Here is a 27,692-nt window from a genome sequence, read left to right as displayed (position 1 = left end):
CCACATCTATGTTACCACATCTATGTTGCCACATCTATGTTGCCACATCTATGTTGCCACATCTATGTTGCCACATCTATGTTCCACATCTATGTTACCACATCTATGTTACCACATCTATGTTACCACATCTATGTTGCCACATCTATGTTGCCACATCTATGTTGCCACATCTATGTTACCACATCTATGTTACCACATCTATGTTACCACATCTATGTTGCCACATCTATGTTACCACATCTATGTTGCCACATCTATGTTGCCACATCTATGTTGCCACATCTATGTTACCACATCTATGTTACCACATCTATGTTGCCACATCTATGTTGCCACATCTATGTTGCCACATCTATGTTGCCACATCTATGTTGCCACATCTATGTTACCACATCTATGTTACCACATCTATGCTCCACATCTATGCTCCACATCTATGTTCCACATCTATGTTACCACATCTATGTTACCACATCTATGTTGCCACATCTATGTTACCACATCTATGTTGCCACATCTATGTTGCCACATCTATGTTACCACATCTATGTTCCACATCTATGTTGCCACATCTATGTTACCACATCTATGTTCCACATCTATGTTGCCACATCTATGCTCCACATCTATGCTCCACATCTATGTTCCACATCTATGTTGCCACATCTATGCTCCACATCTATATTCCACATCTATGTTCCACATCTATGTTCCACATCTATGTTGCCACATCTATGTTACCACATCTATGTTACCACATCTATGTTCCACATCTATGTTGCCACATCTATGCTCCACATCTATGCTCCACATCTATGTTCCACATCTATGTTGCCACATCTATGCTCCACATCTATGTTCCACATCTATGTTACCACATCTATGTTCAACATATAAATGGAACCTCCTCTCTCTGTCAACTGTGTTTATTTTCAGCAAACTTAACATGTGTAAATATTTGTTTGAACTTAACAAGATTCAACAACTGAGACATAAACTGAACAAGTTCCACAGACATGTGACTAATGTGTCCCTGAACAAAGGGGGGGGTGGGTCAAAATCAAAAGTAACAGTCAGTATCTGGTGTGGCCACCAGCTGCATTATGTACTGCAGTGCATCTCCTCCTCATGGACTGCACCAGATTTGTCAGTTCTTGCTGTGAGACGTTCCCCCATCTTCCACTAAGGCACCTGCAAGTTCCCGAACATTTCTGGGGGGAATGGCCCTAGCCCTCACCCTCCGATCCAACAGGTACCAGACATGCTCAATGGGATTGAGATCTGGGCTATTCGCTGGCCATGGCAGAACACTGACATTCCTGTCTTGCAGGAAATCACACACAGAATGAGCAGTATGGCTATTGTCATGCTGGAGGGTCAGGATGAGCCTGCAGGAAGGGTAACACATGAGGGAGGAGGATGTCTTCCCTGTAACACACAGCGTTGAGATTGCCTGCAATTGCCTGCAACAAGCTCAGTCCGATGATGCTGTGACACACCACCCCAGACCATGACGGACCCTCCACCTCCAAATTGATCCCTCTCCAGAGTACAGGCCTCAGTGTTAAGGGTCAGAGTTGCGGAGGTGATGTTGCCTACCCTCACCACCTAGGGGGCGGCCCGTCAGGAAGTCCAGGATCTAGTTGCAGAGGGAGGTGTTCAGATCCAGGGTCCTAAGGTGACGAGGTTGGAGGGGTAACTGGTGTTGAACGCTGAGCTGTAGTCAACGAACAGTAATGCCCCATTGGTAAAAATCGAATTGGTCGCATACATACATACATACACGTGTTTAGCAGATGTTATTGCGGGTGTAGCGAAATGCTTGTGTTACTACTGGAGCTAGGAACCAACAATTCACACCAATACACACCGATATGACATTTTTTGGCCGATTTCCGATATTTTTCATGCCAAAAACAAAACAATACCGATACTGATAACCAATATTACACTTTTTAGCGGCCTTTTAAGCATTCTAGTACAGTTAACTATTACTAGCGGTCAAAGGCACTGCATTTCACATTTAGATAAGTATTCAGACCCTTAACTCAGTACTTTGTCTAAGCACCTTTGGCAGCGATTACAACCTCAAGTCTTCTTGGGTATGACGCTACAAGCTTGGCACACCTGTATTTGGGGAGTTTCTCTCATTCTTCTCTGCAGATCCTCTCAAGCTCTGTCAGGTTGGATGGGGAGCATCGATGCACAGCTATTTTCAGGTCTCTCCAGAGATATTTGATCAGGTTCAAGTCCAGGCTCTGGCTGGGCCACTCAAGGAAATTCAGAGACTTGTCCCAAAGCCACTCCTGCTTTGTCTTGGCTGTGTGCTTAGGGTTGTTGTCCTGATGGAAAGAGAACCTTCACCCCAGCCTGAGGTCCTGACTGTTCTGGAGCAGGTTTTCATCAATGATCTCTCTGTACTTTCCTCATCTTTCCTTGACCTTGACCAGTCTCCCAGTCTCTGCCTCTGAAAAACATCCTCACAGCATGATGCTGCCACCACCATGCTTCACTGTAGGGACTGTGCCAGGTTTCCTCCAGACGTGACGCTTGGCATTCAGGCCAAAGAGTTCAATCTTGGTTTCATCAGACCGGAGAATCTTGTATCTCATGGTCTGAGAGTCTTTAGGTGCCTTTTTTTTGGTACCCTTCCCTAGATCTGTGCCTCGACACAATCCTGTCTCTGAGCTCTATGAACAATTATTTCGACCTCATGGTTTGGTTTTTGCTCTGACATGCACTGTCAACTGTGGGGCCTTATATAGACAGGTGTGTGCCTTTCCAAATAATATACAATTAATTAAATTTACCACAGGTGGACTCCAATCAAGTTTTACAAACATCTCAAGGATGATCAATGGAAACAGGATGCACTTGAGCACAATTTCAAGTATCATAGCAAAGGGTCTGAATACTTATGTAAATAAGGTATGTGTTTTTATGTTTTATAAATGTGAAAATTTTTCTAAAAACCGGTTTTCACTTTGTCATTATGGGGTATTGTGTCGTAGATTGATGATAAAATACTTTCCGAATGCACTGTATCTGTGATGGGACGTATAGACATTACAGACAGTATGTGGATAAAATATCTTGTCTACTGTACCTGTACAATACATAGGATAGAATAGTGTATATATATATATATATATATACACACACATACACACATACACACAGCAATGGTTGAATAGGATGGCATTGACTAGAACACAGTAACTCCATTACTAAAGTGACCAGTCATTTCATGTCTATTTGCATAGGACAGCAGCCTCTAAAGGTGCTGGGTTGAGGAATCAGAAGCAAGAGTATGCCTCCATCTCACCAGGCTCCCCCCTCTCTATTGCCTCTGAAATGCCGGCGTTTCCAATCGGGTTGAATTACAGAGAGAGCCCAGGGCAGATGAGTCGAAGTCAAAGTTGAAGCCGGGAATCTGGTGTAAATAACTGCCGATCTGTAGTTGTAAGATTGTGAAAATAAAGTCAAAACAAAATACTCACAAAACAGCAAAAAAACACAAAAAAGTAGCAAAGTTGGAGACTAACAACTGGGTCAGATCTTAACTGTGAGGAGACTAATAACTGGGTCAGATCTTAACTGTGAGGAGACTAATAACTGGGTCAGATCTTAACTGTGAGGAGACTAATAACTGGGTCAGATCTTAACTGTGAGGAGACTAATAACTGGGTCAGATCTTAACTGTGAGGAGACTAATAACTGGGTCAGATCTTAACTGTGAGGAGACTAATAACTGGGTCAGATCTTAACTGTGAGGAGACGAATAACTGGGTCAGATCTTAACTGTGAGGAGACGAATAACTGGGTCAGATCTTAACTGTGAGGAGACGAATAACTGGGTCAGATCTTAACTGTGAGGAGACGAATAACTGGGTCAGATCTTAACTGTGAGGAGACGAATAACTGGGTCAGATCTTAACTGTGAGGAGACTAATAACTGGGTCAGATCTTAACTGTGAGGAGACTAATAACTGGGTCAGATCTTAACTGTGAGGAGACTAATAACTGGGTCAGATCTTAACTGTGAGGAGACTAATAACTGGGTCAGATCTTAACTGTGAGGAGACTAATAACTGGGTCAGATCTTAACTGTGAGGAGACTAATAACTGGGTCAGATCTTAACTGTGAGGAGACTAATAACTGGGTCAGATCTTAACTGTGAGGAAAAAAAAATCTTACTGTGAGGAGACTAATAACTGGGTCAGATCTTAACTGTGAGGAGACTAATACTGGGTCAGATCTTAACTGTGAGGGAGACTAATAACTGGGTCAGATCTTAACTGTGAGGAGACTATAACTGGGTCAGATCTTAAACTGTGAGGAGACTAATACTATAACTGGGTCAGATCTTAACTGTGAGGAGACTAATAACTGGGTCAGATCTTAACTGTGAGGAGACTAATAACTGGGTCAGATCTTAACTGTGAGGAGACTAATAACTGGGGTCAGATCTTAACTGTGAGGAGACTAATAACTGGGTCAGATCTTAACTGTGAGGAGACTAATAACTGGGTCAGATCTTAACTGTAGGAGACTAATACTGGGTCAGATCTTAACTGTGAGGAGACTAATAACTGGGTCAGATCTTAACTGTGAGGAGACTAATAACTGGGTCAGATCTTAACTGTGAGGAGACTAATAACTGGGTCAGATCTTAACTGTGAGGAGACTAATAACTGGGTCAGATCTTAACTGTGAGGAGACTAATAACTGGGTCAGATCTTAACTGTGAGGAGACTAATAACTGGGTCAGATCTTAACTGTGAGGAGACTAATTAACTGGGTCAGATTTTAACTGTGAGGAGACTATAACTGGGTCAGATCTTAACTGTGATGAGAAGGAGACTAATAACTGGGTCAGATCTTAACTGTGAGGAGACTAATAACTGGGTCAGATCTTAACTGTGAGGAGACTAATAACTGGGTCAGATCTTAACTGTGATGTCCAGTGACTAGAGACTAATAACTGGGTCAGATCTTAACTGTGATGTCCAGTGACTAGAGACTAATAACTGGGTCAGATCTTAACTGTGATGTCCAGTGACTAGAGACTAATAACTGGGTCAGATATTAACTGTGATGTCCAGTGACTAGAGACTAATAACTGGGTCAGATCTTAACTGCGATGTCCAGTGACTAGAGACTAATAACTGGGTCAGATATTAACTGTGATGTCCAGTGACTAGAGACTAATAACTGGGTCAGATCTTAACTGTGATGTCCAGTGACTAGAGACTAATAACTGGGTCAGATCTTAACTGTGATGTCCAGTGACTAGAGACTAATAACTGGGTCAGATCTTAACTGTGATGTCCAGTGACTAGAGACTAATAACTGGGTCAGATATTAACTGTGATGTCCAGTGACTAGAGACTAATAACTGGGTCAGATCTTAACTGTGTTGTCCAGTGACTAGAGGAGACTAATAACTGGGTCAGATCTTAACTGTGTTGTCCAGTGACTAGAGGAGACTAATAACTGGGTCAGATCTTAACTGTGTTGTCCAGTGACTAGAGGAGACTAATAACTGGGTCAGATCTTAACTGTGATGTCCAGTGACTAGAGGAGACTAATAACTGGGTCAGATCTTAACTGTGATGTCCAGTGACTAGAGGAGACTAATAACTGGGTCAGATCTTAACTGTGTTGTCCAGTGACTAGAGGAGACTAATAACCGGGTCAGAACTTTCAAAATGGTGGTTATCCAGTATGCAGGATTCTTCTGTGCTTCACGATGAGTTTCATGATCCAGTCGTTAGCTGACTACATAACCCATAAGTACTATATCGCCAGCTGTGCCACCAGAGACTCTGGGTTCGCGCCCAGGCTCTGTCTTAACCGGACGCGACCGGGAGGTCCGTGGGGCGACGCACAATTGGCCTAGCGTCTTCCGGGTTAGGGAGGGCTTGGCCGGTAGGGATATCCTTGTCTCATTGCGCACCAGCGACTCCTTCTGCGGGCCGGGCGCAGCGCACGCTAACCAAGGTTGCCAGGTGCACTGTGTTTCCTCCGACTTGACTTGATTGGTTGGGTTGTGTTTCGGAGGACGCATGACTTTTGACCTTCGTCTCTCCCGAGCCCGTACGGGAGTTGTAGTGATGAGACAAGATAGTAGCTACTAAACAATTGGATACCTCTCCTCCCCTTCATCTACACTGATTGAAGTGGATTTAACAAGTGACATCAATAAGGGATCATAGCTTTCTCCTGGATTCACCTGGTCAGTCTGTCAAGGTAGATAGGAGCCTGTCCTTTTGGTTGAGTTTGGACATTTACAAGTCAATGTGAATGAGAGGCATACAGTACTGGCTCTTGAGTAGCATGTAACGGATGTGAAACGGCTAGCTTAGTTAGCGGTGCGCGCTAAATAGCGTTTCAATCAGTGACGTCACTTGCTCTGAGACCTTGAAGTAGTGGTTCCCCTTTGCTCTGCAAGGGCCGTGGCTTTTATGGACCGATGGGTAACGATGCATCGAGGGGTGACTGTTGTTGATGTGTGCAGAGGGTCCCTGGTTCGCGCCCGGGTAATGGGTGACGGGACGGTCTAAAGTTATACTGTTACATATGCAAGCTGTGTCTGTGTGGAGTCTGGAGTCGCTAGGGTCCTAGCGAAAGCTACACAGATAACTCATCCAACGTCACTTTACTAAATTCAGCCACTTCCTTCTATAGCAAGTTAAACGTAGCGGTCGCATTAATGCAGAATTCCTAGTTTTTCATTGTGCAAAAAACAACAACAACAAAAACAACAAAAAACAACAACAAAAACAACAACAACAACAACAACTCATAAATACAGAAAGGAATAAGAAATATCTTGTTGTGTTTTGTGAACGCAGATCTAAAATGGTTCTCATTGTAATTTCTGCATCAGACTAATTTTGTGCTTCAGTTGCACTTTTCCACTTGGGTGACAATTCATTCAGCAGACTCTGACATGAAGCTTACTTTCCTTTCTCCAGTAAAATGCAAGATAAGAATATTATTATTTTTCAAACATAATGAATTGTAGCTGCAACAACAACAAAAAAAGACCTTGCTTTTTTTCATTGTAATCTCATTTAGCTCATTTAGCTCATTTAGCTCATTTAGCTCATTTAGCCTACTTGTGTGGCTGCTCACCAAATAGCGTTGCACTTCTGTAGGCATCTGATGAAAAATGAAGGTATTTTTCTGCTGAATGTGTTGCATGCATTTCTGTGAAGGAAAACTATAGTTGCACGTCCCTGATCACTGAAAACAATATTGACCCCTGTCAATACACGCATGGACTCACCTGTTCCCGTTTTCTCCCAATGTGCTATTTACAAAACAAACGACTGCCTCAATTGTTCTGGGGAATAATAATTATAATAATAATAATAAGCTACTTAATGAAATGAAGAACACGATCTGATGTATCTACATATTGCACAAGTCGCCTGTAAAATTGACTTAAAAAGTAATAATTAAAAAGTAACTACAGATATTATTATTATTACAACGAAAAGAAAAACAAACAGAAAACTCCAACAGTAAACCCCGGTATGTTTACGGTATTTACCGCACAAGACTACAGCATCCCTGAGGAACGCTTTCGACACCTTGTGGAGTCCATGACACGACGAATCGAGGCTGTTCTGTGAGGGCAAAAGGGGGAAGGGGGGTGCAACTCAATATTAGGAAAGTATTCCAAATGCTTTGTACACTCAGTGAATGAACTCCATTGTACATGTTTGGCTCTCTCTCCCTCTTCTTCTCCCTCTCCCTCTTCTTCTCCCTCTCCCTCCCTACCTCTCTCTCCCTCTCCCTCCCTCTCTCCCTCTCCCTCCCTCTCCCTCCCTCTCCCTCTTCTTCTCCCTCTCCCTCTTCTTCTCCCTCTTCTTCTCCCTCTCCCTCTTCTTCTCCCTCTTCTTCTTCCCTCTCCCTCTTCTTCTCCCTCTCCCTCTCCCTCCCTCCCTCCCTCCCTCTCCCTACCTCTCTCTCCCTCTCTCCCTCTCCCTCTTCTTCTCCCTCTCTCTCCCTCTCTCCCTCTCTCTCTCTCTCTCTCTCTCCTCTCTCTCCTCTCTCTCTCTCCCTCCTCTCTCTCTCCCTCTCCTTCTTCTCCCTCTCTCTCCCTCTCTCTCCCTCTCTCTCCCTCTCTCTCTCTCCCTCTCTCTCCTCTCCCTCCCTCCCTCCCTCTCCCTACCTCTCTCTCCCTCCCTCTCTCTCCCTCTTCTTCTCCCTCTCTCCCTCTCTCTCCCTCTCTCTCTCTCTCCCTCTTCTTCTCCCTCTCTCTCCCTCTCCCTCCCTCCCTCTCCCTACCTCTCTCTCCCTACCTCTCTCTCCCTCTCCCTCCCTCTCTCTCCCTCTCCTTCTTCTCCCTCTCTCTCCCTCTCTCTCCCTCTCTCTCTCTCCCTCTCTCTCCCTCTCCCTCCCTCCCTCTCCCTACCTCTCTCTCCCTCCCTCTCTCTCCCTCTCCCTCTTCTTCTCCCTCTCTCTCCCTCTCTCTCCCTCTCTCTCTCTCTCCCTCTTCTTCTCCCTCTCTAACTCTCTCTCCCTCTCCCTCCCTCCCTCTCCCTCCCTCTCTCTCCCTACCTCTCTCTCCCTACCTCTCTCTCCCTCTCCCTCCCTCTCTCTCCCTCTTCTTCTCCCTCTCTCTCCCTCTCTCTCCCTCTCTCTCCCTCTCTCTCTCTCCCTCTCCCTCCCTCTCTCTCCCTCCCCCTCTTCTTCTCCCTCTCTCTCCCTCTCTCTCTCTCCCTCTCCCTCTGTAATGTAAAGGAATACGGTTGACCAGAACGCGTGAGGGAAAGGGTTTTGACGTCAGACGGAAGGCAAAGTGGCTCTCTGGTATCTTTGTAAAAGCTTTGTGCATCCCTGAATGTCTCTCCCCTCCTAAGGCCAAGTTGTGTGGGCAAATACAGCAACAAACCAAACCATTGATTTCCACAACGTTCCAACAAGTCCTCTTGGCCGTTGCTCACCACCAAAATGACTAGGAAAAATACTGGATGAACATTTCGGTATCAGGTCCGTAAATATTTGTGCTCCGTATACATTGTATATCAGTAGGTATTTATACTATATATATATTTATATACAGTATACATATATATATACACATGCTGATGAAACCACAAGTCATCACTTATCATCTAATTTGCAGTTGAATGACTGTAGCAAGTTTGGACAACGGGTACAAAGGTGTGTTTGAACCAGTCAGAACAGTTTGGACACACATCTCATTGAAGGGTTTTAATTTATTTTAACAATTTTATACATTGTAGAATAATAGTGAAGACATCAGAACTATGAAATAACACATATGGAATCATGTAGTAACCAAAACAAGCAAATAAATAAAATAAAATAAAATATTTATAAAAATATATATATTTGAGATTTGAGATTCTTCCAAGTCGCCAGCCTTAGCCTTGATGACAGTTTGGCGCACTCTTGGCATTCTCTCAACCAGCTTCATGAGGTAGTCACCTGGAATGCATTTCAATTAACAGGTGTGCCTTATTAAAAAAAAAAAAAAAAAAAGTTCATTTGTGGAATTTCTTTCCTTCTTAATGTGTTTGAGCCAATCAGTTGTGTTGTGACAAGGTAGGGTTGGTATACAGAAGATAGCCCTATCTGGTAAAAGACCAAGTCCATATTAAAAATTTTATTTATTTATTTATTTCACCTTTATTTAACCAGGTAGACTAGTTGAGAACAAGCTGAGATAATATTTATGTTATTTCATAGTTTTAATTTCTTCACTATTATTCTAAAATGTACAAAATTTGAGTTGAGCGTTTGGTGTTTTTCAGAGTCAGTAGAAAGGCCTCTTTAGTGTCCTAAGTTGTCATAACTATGACCTTAATTGCCTCTGTCTGTAAGCTGTTGGTGTCTCATCAACCGTTCCACAGGTGCATGTTCATTAGTTGTTTATGGTTCATTGAACAAGCATGGGAAACAGTGGTTAAACCTTTTACAATGAAGATCTGTGAAGTTATTTGGATTTTTTACGAATTATCTTTGAAAAACAGGGTCCTGAAAAAGGGACGTTTTCTTCTTTTTTTTCAAATAAATACAAACCCTTCAATGAATAGGTGTGTTCAAAACTTTTGACTGGTTCTGTCAACACAACAACAAACACAACAACAAACACAACAACAAACACAACAACAAAAACAACAAGGAAAAAATATAGATGTTTTTGTATTTTTTTATCCCAATATGTTATTGTATGTTTGTAGCCCAAATCACTAGGGTCTACTGTAGCTCGTCATTGTAAAGGATAAACTTCCATGTTGAATTAAACGCAAGACACACACACACACACACACACACACACACACACACACACACACACACACACACACACGATTATATTAATAAACAATCATACAATCATCCTGATCTCCGTGAACAACACTTCACTTTAAGTTTCTCTGAAAAAACACAAACCGAGCTACACAGAATTCAATAGAATCTCTATGCTTTAAGGTACACTAACTACCTTGTCCTTATCCTCCATCATTCCTCCCTCCCTACTGTAACTCACAGGGGCCTGATTACCTGCAAATTAACATTATCATTTCAACATCTTGCATAAGATCACCCTGCTCAACCAGCATGATGAAACACCACATGGGAGGCATTGGGACGGAGACCGGGAGGATTCAGAAGACAAGTGGAGGCCCACTTAGTATATGGCATAAATAGTGCCATATATACCATATAGTGCAGTTCTTTTGCATTGGGATGAATCGTGTCCTGGAGGCATTCATTGGGATGACTCGTGTCCTGGAGGCATTCAATTGGGATGACTCGTGTCCTGGAGGCATTCATTGGGATGACTCGTGTCCTGGAGGCAGCTCTGCAGTGTGGTCACTAGCTGACACAGAGTCATACAATCTGATCTTAGACCTAAACCACATTGCTAACCTTATGCCTAACCCTAACCTTAAAAAAAAAGGCCCAACGCAGATAATTATATATCAATATCCATTTTTTTCTGGGTAACAATAAATGTACCTTGATGTAATAGATGTTCATAAAAATAAATAATACTGTTAAGAGTGTGTGCTGGAGGCGAAGATGTACAACAGGCACACTGTTTTATTCCGGTCCAACTACAAAGTAACATAAATGTGCCCAAACACGGAACAAAAAGCTAAACAATAAACATAACACAAACAATCTCACACAAAGACATTTTTATTTTATTTTACCTTTATTTAACGAGGCAAGTCAGTTAAGAACTAATTCTTATTTTCAATGACGGCCTAGGAACAGTGATGGGGAACAGAGGAATAAATACATATGAATTGATTGGGGAATGATTGGGGAATGAAAACCAGGTGTTCAGGGAACAAGACAAAACAAATGGATACATGAAAAATGGAGCAGCGATGGCTAGAAGGCCGGTGACGTCGACCGCCGAACGCCGACCCGAACAAGGAGAGGAGAACGCCGACCCGAACAAGGAGGGGAGAACGCCGACCCGAACAAGGAGAGGAGAACACCGACCCGAACAAGGAGAGGAGAACGCCGACCCGAACAAGGAGAGGAGAACGCCGACCCCGAACAAGGAGGGGAGAACGCCGACCCCAACAAGGAGAGGAGAACGCCGACCCCAACAAGGAGAGGAGAACGCCGACCCCAACAAGGAGAGGAGAACGCCGACCCCAACAAGGAGAGGAGAACGCCAACCCCAACAAGGAGAGGAGAGGAGAACGCCGACCCGAACAAGGAGAGGAGAACGCCGACCCCAACAAGGAGAGGAGAACGCCAACCCCAACAAGGAGAGGAGAACGCCAACCCCAACAAGGAGAGGAGCCGACTTCGGCGGAAGTCGTGACAATTTCTCAAGCAATAATTTTGCTAGGACTGTCTGTGAGTCATCACCATGAACAGATGAAACTCCCGCCAACCTGCTGATTAGAAGGTCCTGTGTTCAATCTGCAACAATTTCAAAGATTTTACTGAGTTACAGTTCATAGAAGGAAATTAGTCAAATTTAATTAATTAATTAGGACCTAATCTATGGATTTCACATGATTGGGCAGGGGACATAGGCCCACCCACTTCGAAGCCAGGCCCACTTACTGGGGAGCCAGACCCAGCCAATCAGAATTAGTTTTTCCCACCCCCCTCAAACGATCCTAGGCTAATTTACCGACGTGGATTCAATTACTTGAATTCCTTTTAGTACAGTTTTTTTGTGAGCCCAGTGCGATGTTTCTCTAGAGAAAAACCAAATAATTCATGAGATAAATCAAGTCAAAAACTATGTGGGACACTGGGCTGGAGGGAGCTGTAGTTTTCATTAAGTAAAATATTCAACAGAGTTCAGCGCAGAAACACGGTAATTAACTACAATGCCCATAATCCATTGCGGCTGTTTCTGGATGGGACAGAGACGGATACACTTTTACGTATACTACATTAAGGTTAGAGATACACACAGACCACATCAGAGAAAATATACACAACGATAGAAACAGTTTGTGAAAGTATACATTATCTACTTGGGAGAACTAGTAAAATGATTTCAGCAGAAATATTAGGGTGCAATATTTGATTGCACGCCTTTGTTAATCTGATGGCAATAATACTGTGTGACACCTGTCAAAGGAAGTGACCTCACGATGTAACCATCCGAACACTATAAGAACATCTGATTATGTGCGTATCATTTCCTCCTTGTCCGGCCTGATTTGTTATTCTGTTTCAGTCGTTACATTGTTCCTTTTGTTTTTAGGACTCGGCTCTAGCAATGCCCCACGATGGGACTCCAAATGTATAGGTCAGAGGTCAGAGTGAGTATGTAAGCCAACATCATCCTAGTCTATTAATTCAGTCGTCACAATGTTGGTTTTGTTTTTTGGGACTCGGCTCTAGCAATGCCCCACGATGGGACTCCAAATGTATAGGTCAGAGGTCAGAGGTCAGAGTGAGTATGTAAGTCAACATCATCCTAGTCTGTTAATTCAGTTGTCACGTTCGATAATGTCAACGAGGTATGACATGGCTGGACGTCAGTCAGTAAAGAACATCTGAGACTCACTTTGTGAATTCTCCCTGAAGCGCTTAAAAAATATATATATATCTATTTTCTACATGTTGAGGGGTTAGAGAGTATGTAAGTCAACATCATCCTAGTCTATTAATTCAGTTGTCATGTTCAATAATGTCAGCAGGGTCGTTGTTGTTGTAAGTCAATTTGATGTGTACTTTGTCATCATGACCAGCCTTTAATCCACAACAAGTCGATTTGATGTGTACTATGTCATCACGACCAGCCTTTTATCCACAACAAGTCAATTTGATGTGTACTATGTCATCACGACCAGCCTTTTATCCACAAGTCAATTTGATGTGTACTATGTCATCAAGACCAGCCTTTTATCCACAACAAGTCGATTTGATGTGTACTATGTCATCACGACCAGCCTTTTATCCACAACAAGTCAATTTGATGTGTACTATGTCATCACGACCAGCCTTTTATCCACAAGTCAATTTGATGTGTACTATGTCATCAAGACCAGCCTTTTATCCACAACAAGTCAATTTGATGTGTACTATGTCATCACGACCAGCCTTTTATCCACAACAAGTCAATTTGATGTGTACTATGTCATCACGACCAGCCTTTTATCCACAACAAGTCAATTTGATGTGTACTATGTCATCACGACCAGCCTTTTATCCACAACAAGTAAATTTGATGTGTACTATGTCATCACGACCAGCCTTTTATCCACAACAAGTCAATTTGATGTGTACTATGTCATCACGACCAGCCTTTTATCCACAAGTCAATTTGATGTGTACTATGTCATCACGACCAGCCTTTTATCCACAACAAGTCAATTTGATGTGTACTACGTCATCACGACCAGCCTTTTATCCACAAGTCAATTTGATGTGTACTATGTCATCACGACCAGCCTTTTATCCACAACAAGTCAATTTGATGTGTACTATGTCATCACGACCAGCCTTTTATCCACAACAAGTCAATTTGATGTGTACTATGTCATCACGACCAGCCTTTTGATGGAAACATCTCTGATGGGATAATGTGCATATAGTTTTTATGATTTTAGAATATTCACATGAAAATCTTTCGCCAATTGGTTGTAAACGTGACGTGTGTGTGACGCTGGAGAGAAAGTCTAGCTCATTGAAAACAGAGCAATAAATCAAGCTGCAGTAACAAAGATTGTAACCTGAGTGCCGGCCTGAAGATTGTCATTAGCTTCCACTGGACTTTTGTGAATCATCTGAGAACTTGCTACGTGTACTGTGAAATGTGGGACACAAACACCAGTCTGTCTGCTGCTCTGCTCTGCCGGCCAGCCCCATGCCCAGACCCTCAGACCCCCTACCCTCTCAGACCCTCCCCTCTACCCTCTCAGACCCTCCCCTCTACCCTCTCAGACCTCCTACCCTCTCAGACCCTCCCCCCTACCCTCTCAGACCCTCCCCCTACCCTTTCAGACCCCCTACCCTACCCTTTCAGACCCCCTACCCTCTCAGACCCCCTGCCCTACCCTCTCAGACCCCCTACCCTACCCTCTCAGACCCCCTACCCTTTCAGACCCCCTAACCTCTCAGACCCCCTCGCCTCTCAGAACCTCCCCCCTACCCCCTCAGACCCCCTGCCCTACCCTCTCAGATCCCCTACCCTACCCTCTCAGACCCCCTACCCTCTCAGACCCTCCCACCTACCCTCTCAGACCCTCCCCTCTACCCTCTCAGACCCTCCCCTCTACCCTCTCAGACCTCCTACCCTCTCAGACCCTCCCCCCTACCCTCTCAGACCCTCCCCCTACCCTTTCAGACCCCCTACCCTCTCAGACCCCCTGCCCTACCCTCTCAGACCCCCTACCCTACCCTCTCAGACCCCCTACCCTTTCAGACCCCCTAACCTCTCAGACCCCCTCGCCTCTCAGACCCTCTCCCCTCTCAGAACCTCCCCCCTACCCCCTCAGACCCCCTACCCCCTCAGACCCCCTGCCCTACCCTCTCAGACCCCCTACCCTACCCTCTCAGACCCCCTACCCTCTCAGACCCTCCCACCTACCCTCTCAGACCCCCTGCCCTACCCTCTCAGACCCCCTACCCTACCCTCTCAGACCCCCTACCCTCTCAGACCCTCCCACCTACCCTCTCAGACCCCCTACCCACTCAGACCCCCTCCCCTCTCAGACCCCCTACCCTCTCAGACCCCCTACCCTCTCAGACCCCCTACCCACTCAGACCCCCTACCCACTCAGACCCCCTCCCCTCTCAGACCCCCTACCCTCTCGGACCCCCTACCCTCTCAGACCCTCCCCCTACCCTCTCAGACCCCCTACCCTCTCAGACCCTCCCCCCTACCCTCTCAGACCCCCTACCCTCTCAGACCCCCTACTCCCTCAGACCCCCTCCCCTTCTCCACTCCCTTCTCAATGATTCTGTCTCAAACTGCAGATGGGGGGTATAGAGGTCCAGAGATGTATCCGGAGGTGAATTAGTCCAATGAGTGTCCAGTGAATGAACAATGTGTAATGTCCCGTCAGAAATCAATAGGACACAATATGATGCTCTGTCAACTCCAGCCTGGCTTTGACCAACAGAATGAACACACACACAGACAGACAGAGACAGAGAGAGAAACAGAGAGAGAGAGAGAGAGAGAGAGAGAGAGAGAGAGAGAGAGAGAGAGTATGTTATGTTTACTGTTCATTTTATTGTTTATTTCACTTTTGTATATTATCTACCTCACTTGCTTTGGCAATGTTAACACATGATTCCCATGTCAATAAAGCCCCATGAAATGAAATGAATTGAATTGAATTGAATTGAATTGAATTGAGAGAGAGAGAGAGAGAGAGAGAGAGAGAGAGAGAGAGAGAGAGAGAGAGAGAGAGAGAGAGAGAGAGAGAGAGAGAGAGAGAGAGAGAGAGAGAGAGAGAGAGAGAGAGAGAAGAGGGAGAGCAAAGAGAGCCGTGTGCTGGGGTCAAGGAGCAAGATGCCTTGGGACTGAATAGGGACCATGTACTATAGAAACATCCACTGACTCTTATGTTGACAACAAATCACCTGTTGGTGAAATGTATTCAGTCCTTTATTCATCCATTCACTTATTTCTTCATGTGTTCACTTATCATAATGAATCATGCTGCAGTATCACATTGCGATCTAAGGCCTTTGCGGACTACGATTTTAGCCGTCTTTATGCCATGATTTCGCCATCCCAGACAAAATGTCCACGCCGTAGTCAAAATCGTAGGTCGTAAAATCACTGTCAGATGTCTTGGCTCATTCAGTGTGACAGGGTTCTAGGTCTGCCTTCAGTACCACTGCGTTCGGTCGTAGGCTCCGAGAAGCTCTGTTAGTGTCCTAATTTCTTGGCCATTATCATGTGGTGTGGCTGGTGTTATGAGCCGATCCTAGTGACCGACCGATACGAACACGACCGGAGTATGCACAATAATACGACTATTGTGAATAGCCAGATTAATATAATAGTTTGATTTAAACGTTGACATGCTCTGCAAGAAGAATGTTTAGAATTCATCCTCATCCCCTGTTCCCTCTACTCACCACTCCTCCTCTCCCCTGTTCCCTCTACTCACCACTCCTCCTCTCCCCTGTTCCCTCTACTCACCACTCCACCTCCCACTCCTCCTCATCCCATGTTCCCTCTACTCACCACTCCACCTCCCACTCCTCCTCATACCCTGTTCCCTCTACTCACCACTCCACCTCCCACTCCTCCTCTCCCCTGTTCCCTCTACTCACCACTCCTCCTCTCCCCTGTTCCCTCTACTCACCACTCCACCTCCCACTCATCCTCTCCCCTGTTCCCTCTACTCACCACTCCTCCTCTCCCCTGTTCCCTCTACTCACCACTCCACCTCCCACTCATCCTCTCCCCTGTTCCCTCTACTCACCACTCCACCTCCCACTCATCCTCTCCCCTGTTCCCTCTACTCACCACTCCTCCTCTCCCCTGTTCCCTCTACTCACCACTCCACCTCCCACTCCTCCTCTCCCTGTTCCCTCTACTCACCACTCCTCCTCTCCCCTGTTCCCTCTACTCACCACTCCACCTCCCACTCCTCCTCATCCCCTGTTCCCTCTACTCACCACTCCACCTCCCACTCATCCTCTCCCCTGTTCCCTCTACTCACCACTCCACCTCCCACTCCTCCTCATCCCCTGTTCCCTCTACTCACCACTCCACCTCCCACTCATCCTCTCCCCTGTTCCCTCTACTCACCACTCCTCCTCTCCCCTGTTCCCTCTACTCACCACTCCACCTCCCACTCATCCTCTCCCCTGTTCCCTCTACTCACCACTCCTCCTCTCCCCTGTTCCTCTACTCACCACTCCACCTCCCACTCCTCCTCATCCCCTGTTCCCTCTACTCCACCGCTCCACCTCCCACTCCTCCTCATCCCCTGTTCCCTCTACTCACCACTCCACCTCCCACTCCTCCTCATCCCCTGTTCCCTCTACTCACCACTCCACCTCCCACTCCTCCTCTCCCCTGTTCCCTCTACTCACCACTCCACCTCCCACTCCTCCTCATCCCCTGTTCCCTCTACTCACCACTCCACCTCCCACTCCTCCTCATACCCTGTTCCCTCTACTCACCACTCCACCTCCCACTCCTCCTCATACCCTGTTCCCTCTACTCACCACTCCACCTCCCACTCATCCTCTCCCCTGTTCCCTCTACTCACCACTCCACCTCCCACTCCTCCTCATACCCTGTTCCCTCTACTCACCACTCCACCTCCCACTCCTCCTCTCCCCTGTTCCCTCTACTCACCACTCCACCTCCCACTCCTCCTCATCCCCTGTTCCCTCTACTCACCACTCCACCTCCCACTCCTCCTCATCCCCTGTTCCCTCTGCTCATCACTCCACCTCCCACTCCTCATACCCTGTTCCCTCTACTCACCACTCCACCTCCCACTCCTCCTCTCCCCTGTTCCCTCTACTCACCACTCCACCTCCCACTCATCCTCTCCCCTGTTCCCTCTACTCACCACTCCACCTCCCACTCCTCCTCATACCCTGTTCCCTCTACTCACCACTCCACCTCCCACTCATCCTCATCCCCTGTTCCCTCTACTCACCACTCCACCTCCCACTCATCCTCTCCCCTGTTCCCTCTACTCACCACTCCACCTCCCACTCCTCCTCATCCCCTGTTCCCTCTACTCACCACTCCACCTCCCACTCCTCCTCATCCCCTGTTCCCTCTACTCACCACTCCACCTCCCACTCCTCCTCATCCCCTGTTCCCTCTACTCACCACTCCACCTCCCACTCCTCCTCATCCCCTGTTCCCTCTACTCACCACTCCACTCCCACTCCTCTTCATACCCTGTTCCCTCTACTCACCACTCCACCTCCCACTCATCCTCATCCCCTGTTCCCTCTACTCACCACTCCACCTCCCACTCATCCTCTCCCCTGTTCCCTCTACTCACCACTCCACCTCCCACTCCTCCTCATCCCCTGTTCCTCTACTCACCACTCCACCTCCCACTCCTCCTCATCCCCTGTTCCCTCTACTCACCACTCCACCTCCCACTCCTCCTCATCCCCTGTTCCCTCTACTCACCACTCCACCTCCCACTCCTCCTCATACCCTGTTCCCTCTACTCACCACTCCGCCTCCCACTCCTCCTCATCCCCTGTTCCTCTACTCACCACTCCACCTCCCACTCCTCCTCATACCCTGTTCCCTCTACTCACCACTCCACCTCCCACTCCTCCTCATACCCTGTTCCCTCTACTCACCACTCCACCTCCCACTCCTCCTCTCCCCTGTTCCCTCTACTCACCACTCCACCTCCCACTCCTCCTCATCCCCTGTTCCCTCTACTCACCACTCCACCTCCCACTCCTCCTCATACCCTGTTCCCTCTACTCACCACTCCACCTCCCACTCCTCCTCATACCCTGTTCCCTCTACTCACCACTCCACCTCCCACTCCTCCTCTCCCCTGTTCCCTCTACTCACCACTCCACCTCCCACTCCTCCTCATCCCCTGTTCCCTCTACTCACCACTCCACCTCCCACTCCTCCCACTCCTCCTCATCCCCTGTTCCCTCTACTCACCACTCCACCTCCCACTCCTCCTCATCCCCTGTTCCCTCTACTCACCACTCCACCTCCCACTCCTCCTCATCCCCTGTTCCCTCTACTCACCACTCCACCTCCCACTCCTCCTCTCCCCTGTTCCATCTACTCGCGGCTTCTTTTAATAGGTCCCATGTTGGGAAGGTGAAAGGGGAGACAGGGTTATAATAGGAACTTAATACATTACCTGACAAAAGTGGCAATGATATATATATAGACCCCTAAAACATAGCTATTATCAAATGTAGGAGTCTACTGTATCTATTATCTAATGTAGGAGTCTACTGTATCTATTATCTAATGGAGGAGTCTACTGTATCTATTATCTAATGGAGGAGTCTACTGTATCTATTATCTAATGTAGGAGTCTACTGTATCTATTATCTGGCCTTATTGAGGAGTCTACTGTATCTATTATCTAATGTAGGAGTCTACTGTCTACTGACACCATGAGCCTGGTACTGGCACCATGAGTCTGGTCCTGGCACCATGAACCTGGTCCTGGCACCATGAGTCTGGTCCTGGCACCATGAGTCTGGTCCTGGCACCATGAGTCTGGTCCTGGCACCATGAGCCTGGTCCTGGCACCATGAGCCTGGTAGGACTGGTAGGACTGACACAGGGAATATTGATCACTCAGGTGCTTTAACTCAAACAGGATATAGGGCTTTTAGATCTGACAGGATTTAGGGCTTTTAGATCAGACAGGATATTGGGCTTTTAGATCAGACAGGAAATAGGCATTTTAAATCAGACAGGATATTGGGCTTTTAGATCAGACAGGATATAGGCATTTTAAATCAGACAGGATATTGGGCTTTTAGATCAGACAGGATATTGGGCTTTTAGATCAGACAGGATATAGGCATTTTAAATCAGACAGGATATCGAGCTTTTAGATCAGACAGGATATAGGGATATAATCACTGTACCATCTAAACCACTGTGAATCACTGTACCGTCTAAACCACTGAGAATCACTGTACCGTCTAAACCACTGAGAATCACTGTACCGTCTAAACCACTGAGAATCACTGTACCGTCTAAACCACTGAGAATCACTGTACCGTCTAAACCACTGAGAATCACTGTACCGTCTAAACCACTGAGAATCACTGTACCGTCTAAACCACTGAGAATCACTGTACCGTCTAAACCACTGAGAATCACTGTACCGTCTAAACCACTGAGAATCACTGTACAGTCTAAACCACTGAGAATCACTGTACCGTCTAAACCACTGAGAATCACTGTACCGTCTAAACCACTGAGAATCACTGTACCGTCTAAACCACTGAGAATCACTGTACCGTCTAAACCACTGAGAATCACTGTACCGTCTAAACCCCTGAGAATCACTGTACCGTCTAAACCACTGAGAATCACTGTACCGTCTAAACCACTGAGAATCACTGTACCGTCTAAACCACTGAGAATCACTGTACCGTCTAAACCACTGAGAATCACTGTACCGTCTAAACCACTGAGAATCACTGTACCGTCTAAACCACTGAGAATCACTGTACCGTCTAAACCAGCTGTTAGAAGCTGTACCGTCTAAACCACTGAGAATCACTGTACCGTCTAAACCAGCTGTTAGAAGCTGTACCGTCTAAACCAGCTGTTAGAAGCTGTACCGTCTAAACCAGCTGTTGGAGCTGTACCGTCTAAACCACTGAGAATCACTGCACCGTCTAAACCAGCTGTTTGAAGCTGTACCGTCTAAACCAGCTGTTAGAAGCTGTACCGTCTAAACCAGCTGTTAGAAGCTGTACCGTCTAAACCAGCTGTTTGGAGCTGTACCGTCTAAACCAGCTGTTTGAAGCTGCACCGTCTAAACCCCTGAGAATCACTGTACCGTCTAAACCACTGAGAATCACTGTACCGTCTAAACCACTGAGAATCACTGTACCGTCTAAACCACTGAGAATCACTGTACCGTCTAAACCACTGAGAATCACTGTACCGTATAAACCACTGAGAATCACTGTACCGTCTAAACCACTGAGAATCACTGTACCGTCTAAACCAGCTGTTTGAAGCTGCACCGTCTAAACCACTGAGAATCACTGTACCGTCTAAACCACTGAGAATCACTGTACCGTCTAAACCACTGAGAATCACTGTACCGTCTAAACCACTGAGAATCACTGTACCGTCTAAACCACTGAGAATCACTGTACCGTCTAAACCAGCTGTTAGAAGCTGTACCGTCTAAACCAGCTGTTTGGAGCTGCACCGTCTAAACCAGCTGTTTGAAGCTGCTGTACAAAACCAAAAGAAAAAGACGCAAAAACTAAACTTAAGAACGGGAAGCATAGAAATAGTGCATATAGAACATATCAACACTTCTTAGACTTGCTTTAAAATGAGAATGGCAGATCTATACCTCATATTTCTATGTAAATTTGGTCAGGACTCCAAAAAGTGAAAATATACTTTTTTCTTCTGATTGGTGTCCTTTAGTAGTGTTTTCTTAGCAGCAATTCGACCATGAAGGTCTGATTCACGCAGTCTCCTCTGAACAGTTGATGTTGAGATGTGTCGGTTACTTGAATTCTGAGAAGCATTTATTTGGGCTGCAATCTGAGACAGGTAACTCTAATGAACGTATCCTCTGCAGCAGAGGTAACTCTGGGTCTTCCATTCCTGTGGCGGTCCTCATGAGAGACAGGTAACTCTAATGAACTTATCCTCTGCAGCAGAGGTAACTCTGGGTCTTCCATTCCTGTGGCGGTCCTCATGAGAGACAGGTAACTCTAATGAACTTATCCTCTGCAGCAGAGGTAACTCTGGGTCTTCCATTCCTGTGGCAGTCCTCATGAGAGCCAGTTTCATCATAGCGCGTTATGGTTTTTGCGACTGCACTTGAAGAAACATTCAAAGTTCTTGAAATTGTCCTGATTGACTGACCTTCATGTCTTAAAGTAATGATGGACTGTTGTTTTGCTTATTTGAGCTGTTCTTGTCATAATATGGACTTGCTCTTTTACCAAATAGGACTATTTTCTGAATAGCAACCCTAACAACACAACTGCATTAAGAAGGAAAGAAATTCCACAATTTAACTTCTAATCAGGCACACCTGTTAATTAAAATGCATTCCCGGTGACTACCTCATGAAGCTGGTTGAGAGAAAGCCAAGGGTGTGTAAAGCTGTCATCAAGGCAAAGGGTGGCTACTTTGAATAATCTCAAGTATAAAATATATTTTGATTTGTTTAACACTTTTTTTGGTTACTACATGATTCCACGTGTGTTATTTCATAGTTTTGATGATTTCACTATTATTCCACAATGTAGAAAATCTGTCAAAATAAAGAAAAAGCCTGGAATGAGTCGGTGTGTCCAAACGTTTGGCTGGTAACGGGAACTCCCATCCTGGCATCACAGATTTTAGGGGCTAATCTCAGGGAACTGAATGTTAAATCTGTCACAAGAGACTAGGGAGTTTTTCCTTAGCCACCGTGCTTCTACACCTGCATTGTTTGCTGTTTGGGATTTTAGGCTGGGTTTCTGTACAGATATCAGCTGATGTACAAAGGGCTTTATAAATACGATTGATTGATTGAGGAAGTCTAATCTCAGGGAACCTAATGTTAAATCTGTCACAAGAGACTAGTGGTAATCTGGATGAGGGAAAGCAGAGGTGCACAGCACCTTTAAGTGTCAGTCTATGTCAACAAACGAGGCTTGTGCTCCAGCTTTCTCGCGTGCCAGAGTTCCTTTCAGAGTCTGATGTGGAGTGACTGTATTTATGGACAAGTAAAATAGAGGTGTACAGCATTTCACAAACACATGTCAATTTCCTTTCAATTCAAACTTGGCCTCCCTAAAATGTTAAAAAGGTCTTTGCAGTTACCCTTATTGACCTGACCACCAACGACTAAACGACTTGGACGTAAAGTTTTATGAACTATTATGACACAAAATAAGTATCTTATAATAATTAACTCCTGGCAGAGGGAGGGAGACAGAGAGAGAGAGAGACAGAGAGAGAGAGAGAGAGAGACAGAGAGAGAGAGAGAGAGAGAGAGAGAGAGAGACAGAGAGAGACAGAGACACAGAGAGAGAGAGAGAGACAGAGAGAGAGAGAGAGAGACAGAGAGAGAGACAGAGAGAGAGACAGAGAGAGAGAGAGAGAGAGAGAGAGAGAGAGAGAGAGAGAGAGAGACAGAGAGAGAGACAGAGAGAGAGAGAGAGAGAGAGACAGAGAGAGAGACAGAGAGAGAGAGAGAGAGAGAGAGAGACAGAGAGAGACAGAGAGAGAGAGAGAGAGAGAGACAGAGAGAGAGACAGAGAGAGAGAGAGAGAGAGAGACAGAGAGAGAGACAGAGAGAGAGAGAGAGAGAGAGAAAGACAGAGAGAGAAAGACAGAGAGAGAGAGAGAAAGACAGAGAGAGAGAGAGAGAAAGACAGAGAGAGAGAGAAAGACAAGCCAATGGTTTATGAAATGTAACCAACCAATCGGCTGCAGCAATCCCCTGGGGCATTGTGAATGTACAGCAATTTGATAGTAGACTAAAATAGAAAAACATTAATATGTTGATTCTTATTTAATATATTATTTTTAAATAATATTTTTCACAGCAGTAAAGTTCATTCCTCTCTGCAAAAGAAAAACCACCCGACCAGAATAAAAGCAGCTGATCTGAGCCAGATTGTTTTGTGAGCAGTGCGCCTGTTTGTCTTCATGCCCAGGACTGTGTGTGTGTGTGTGTGTGTGTGTGTGTGTGTGTGTGTGTGTGTGTGTGTGTGTGTGTGTGTTGCTGCCGCCGAGGCTGTGGCCCTCTCGTCCCTCATTGCTCATCAAGCTGGACAATTACAGCCGCGAGAAAAACAGGCCATTCCTAACAAAGGTCAAGCTCCGACGGGACTTCTCATTTAACTCCTCCCTCGCTCTCTTCCTCCGCAGAGCAGAACTCTTGATTCCCCCGGTAGACCTGGGGTCAAGACACCGAACCCACTACAGCCTATTGCAGCACTTGTGGGCTTTTGCACAAAGCAGCCAAGCCCTTAGCTCTTAGGGAGCTCAGCTAACAGCAGAGGGTTTGATTCAGCGCTAACGAAAAGAGGACATGATGTGAGGCTGAGGCTTGGGAGCCTTCAGAAATAAGCCTGGCTCTGAATGCAACATGCCTATGACCAGAAGCCTTTTTTACACCGTTTCAGTGTGTGTGTGTATGTGTATGTGTATGTGTATGTGTATGTGTATGTGTATGTGTATGTGTGTGTGTGTGTGTGTGTGTGTGTGTGTGTGTGTGTGTGTATGTATTCGGAAGGTTTTCTGACCTCTTGACTTTTTCCACATTTTGTTACATTACAGCCTTATTCTAAAATAGATTAAATAAATGAAAAGTTCTCATCCATCTACACACAATAACCCATATTGACAAAACAGGCTTTTAGATATTATTGCAAATGTATAAAAAATAAAAAACAGAAATACCTTGTTTACATAAATATATAAGTATTCAGACCCTTTGCTATAAGACTTGAAATTGAGCTCAGGTGCATCCTGTTTCCATTGATCATCCTTGAGATGTTTCTACAACCAGATTGGAGTCCACCTGTGGTAATTTCAATTGATTGGACATGATTGATTGATTGATTGATTGGACAGATGAGTGCCTTTCCAAATCATGTCCAATCAATTCATGAGGTCAAAGGAATTGTACGTAGAGCTCCGAGACATGATTGTGTTGAGGCACAGATCTGGGGAAGGGTACCAAAAAATGTTGCAGTCATTTTTTTCTTTTATTTAACTAGGCAAGTCAGTTAAGAACAAATTCTTATTTACAATGATGGCCTACCCCGGCCAAACCTTAACCCGGACGACGCTGGGCCAATTGTACGCTGCCCTATGGGACTCCCAATCACGGCCGGCTGTGATACAGCCTGGAAATGAACCAGGGTCTGTAGTGACTCCTCTAGCACTGAGATGCAGTGCCTAAGACCGCTGCGCCACTCGGGAGCCAACTCATGAGTATTGAAGGTCCCCTAAAACACAGTGGCCTCCATTATTCTTAAATGGAAGAAGTTTGGAACCACCAAGACTCTTCCTAGAGCTGGCTGCCCGGCCAAACTGAGCAATCGGGGGAGAAGGGCCTTGGTCAGGGAGGTGACCAAGAACCCGATGGTCACTCTGACAGAGCTCCAGAATTCCTCTGTGGAGATGGGAGAACCTTCCAGAACGACAACCATCTCTGCAGCACTACACCAATCAGGTCTTTATAGTAGAGTGGCCAGATGGAAGCCACTTGTTAGTAAAAAGGCACATGACAGCCCGCTTGGAGTTTGCTAAAAGGCACCTAAAGTCTCTGAATGTCCTTGAGTGGCCCAGTCAGAGCTCGGACTTGAACCCGATCAAACATTTCTGGAGAGACCTGAAAATATCTGTGCAGCAACGCTCCCCATCCAACCTGACAGAGCTTGAGAGGATCTGCAGAGAAGAATGGGAGAAACTCCCCAAATACAGGTGTGCCAAGCTTGTAGCGTCATACCCAAGAAGACTCAAGTCTGTAATCGCTGCCAAAGGTGCTTCAACAAAGTACTGAGTAATAAGATAAATGTGATATTTCAGTTTTTTATTTTTAATACATTTTCAAAAATGTCTACAAACCTGTTTTTGCTTGGTCATTAAGGGGTATTGTGATGTCATTAAGGGGTATTGTGATGTTATTATGAGGTATTGTGATGTCATTAAGGGGTATTGTGATGTTATTATGAGGTATTGTGTGTAGATTGATGAAGTGGAAAAACTATTTCATCAATTTTAGAATAAGGCTGTAACGTAACAAAATGTGGAAAATGTCAAGTGGTCTGAATACTTTCCGAATTCTGTGTGTGTGTGTGTGTGTGTGTGTGTGTGTGTGTGTGTGTGCGTGCGTGTGCGCGTGTGTGCGCGTATGTGTGCGTGTGCGTGTATCAGCACGCTTTCCTCATAACAACAACCAACCAAGGAATGCTGTTTATTTCCGTATATCAATTAAACAATTGGAAATTACTATGACGCATTAATTATGACACTTCGAAACAGCTAAAAACAACACAAGAACGGCCAAAAAATCACTCATTAAGTTCTTTGAACCTTCAATAAAATAAACCGTTGTAATAAATAGTTCCCTAGATGATTTAAAGCTTTTGATCATTCAGATATTTCAGTATTGAATAAAGTTAATCTTATATAGGCTAAATGGTGTAGCAATGATTGATATAATTGATTGATTAAAATCTTCTGGAAGTCTTAGTCCATAATAGTATGAAATAGATATTATTGGCATTGGGGAGCAAAGCCTACTGATACTAAAATTACATGGCCACCCAAGTCGCATAGCGTCTAGTCTGTGCTGTTATATCGCAGCTTAGAATAAGGATAAACCCCTGCTTGTAAAAAGTACTATGAAAATATACAGTACATTTCTGTCATATCTATTATAGGTTCAATTGATCATCCGACTTCATCCTCATCAGGATTCAGACTATTGGAATTGATTATTGGCTTTAGGTATACGCCTCGATATAAAAGAGAAGGGAGTTAAGGGCTCCTCGGGCAGGCTTTAAGATACCTACCCCACGCAAAATGGAACACCGTGTTGTCTGCATCGACTCAATCACTCCCTGCCCAAAATTATAGATACATCGAAGCGATACATTGTGAAACATTTGATCAAATTCAAGTGTATTAAACCCAACACGACCTAGACATAGACTTTGCAGCTAGACACAATTAGGCAACCCTGTCCGTAAAGCTACAGTAGCCCGGTAAATGACCATCGTCTTATAGGCTACAGGGACCGTACAGTTATTAGCCTGTCTGTGTCAACATGCACAATTCAGCATTCTCCAATCGTTAAACTACATGAACACCTCTGAAAATGGGCTCCTTGTGTCGACTACCGATGACAATTCTCATCTGCAGTTAACGTAGGCTTCACGATCCGGTACTCAACCAATAAATCACTGGACTCAACCGGAGCCCGAGCCCTGTACGCAATTTCTGCTGCATGATGCTCGCGTGCAGCTGTTTTGCAACATCATGCACATTTCCCCCAAATAAATAACCTTACCATTCTGAAGACACATCCAACGTATTCACGTCGATATTTCGAATGAATCGCCCCAAGACTAGAAAATGATTCCGTTCCGGTAGAGTTCTTATTTCTTCCGTTAAAACTGTAGATCAAAACAGCTCTGTCCTCGTCACTGCTGGACTCGCGGAACAGAAATGTATCGCAGAACCGAAGGGGATCAATGGAAAAAGCAGTTTATGTATACATTTTTTAAATGAAACAACTACATAACCCGCTGACCTATTTGTGGTCAGAAAAACAACAACAAATGAACATCTGAATGGGAGATAAACGGCAGGAATAAGTCCCTAAACACACTGACACGTTGAGTCACACAGAGCACGGAGCGTCGGGAAGCTAGACCCAGCAGCGAAAGCCGAGGAATGGCAACCAAGCATACAACTCACGATTTACAAAATTGGTTCGTACCATGGAGGAGAAAAGGGGTGTGCGTGGAGTGGTCGCCCCCTTTGGTACCAATCTACACCTCT

General features: G+C 45.3%; 1 protein-coding gene across 1 annotated transcript in view; it reads right to left on the bottom strand.

The window, feature by feature from the left end:
* tenm4 (teneurin transmembrane protein 4) overlaps positions 1-27,567 on the bottom strand; it is a 598,174-nt gene extending 570,607 nt beyond the window's left edge. Inside the window, 1 exon segment of the mRNA XM_031791303.1 lies at positions 27,199-27,567. The gene's annotated coding sequence lies outside the window, so the exon portion shown is untranslated.
* Positions 27,568-27,692: the final 125 nt, after the last annotated feature.

This window comes from Oncorhynchus kisutch, linkage group LG15 (genome assembly GCF_002021735.2).
Source record: "Oncorhynchus kisutch isolate 150728-3 linkage group LG15, Okis_V2, whole genome shotgun sequence".
NCBI lineage: Eukaryota > Metazoa > Chordata > Actinopteri > Salmoniformes > Salmonidae > Oncorhynchus > Oncorhynchus kisutch.
Note: the sequence above shows the minus strand (reverse complement) of the source record. Positions and strands in the feature narration are given on the sequence as shown.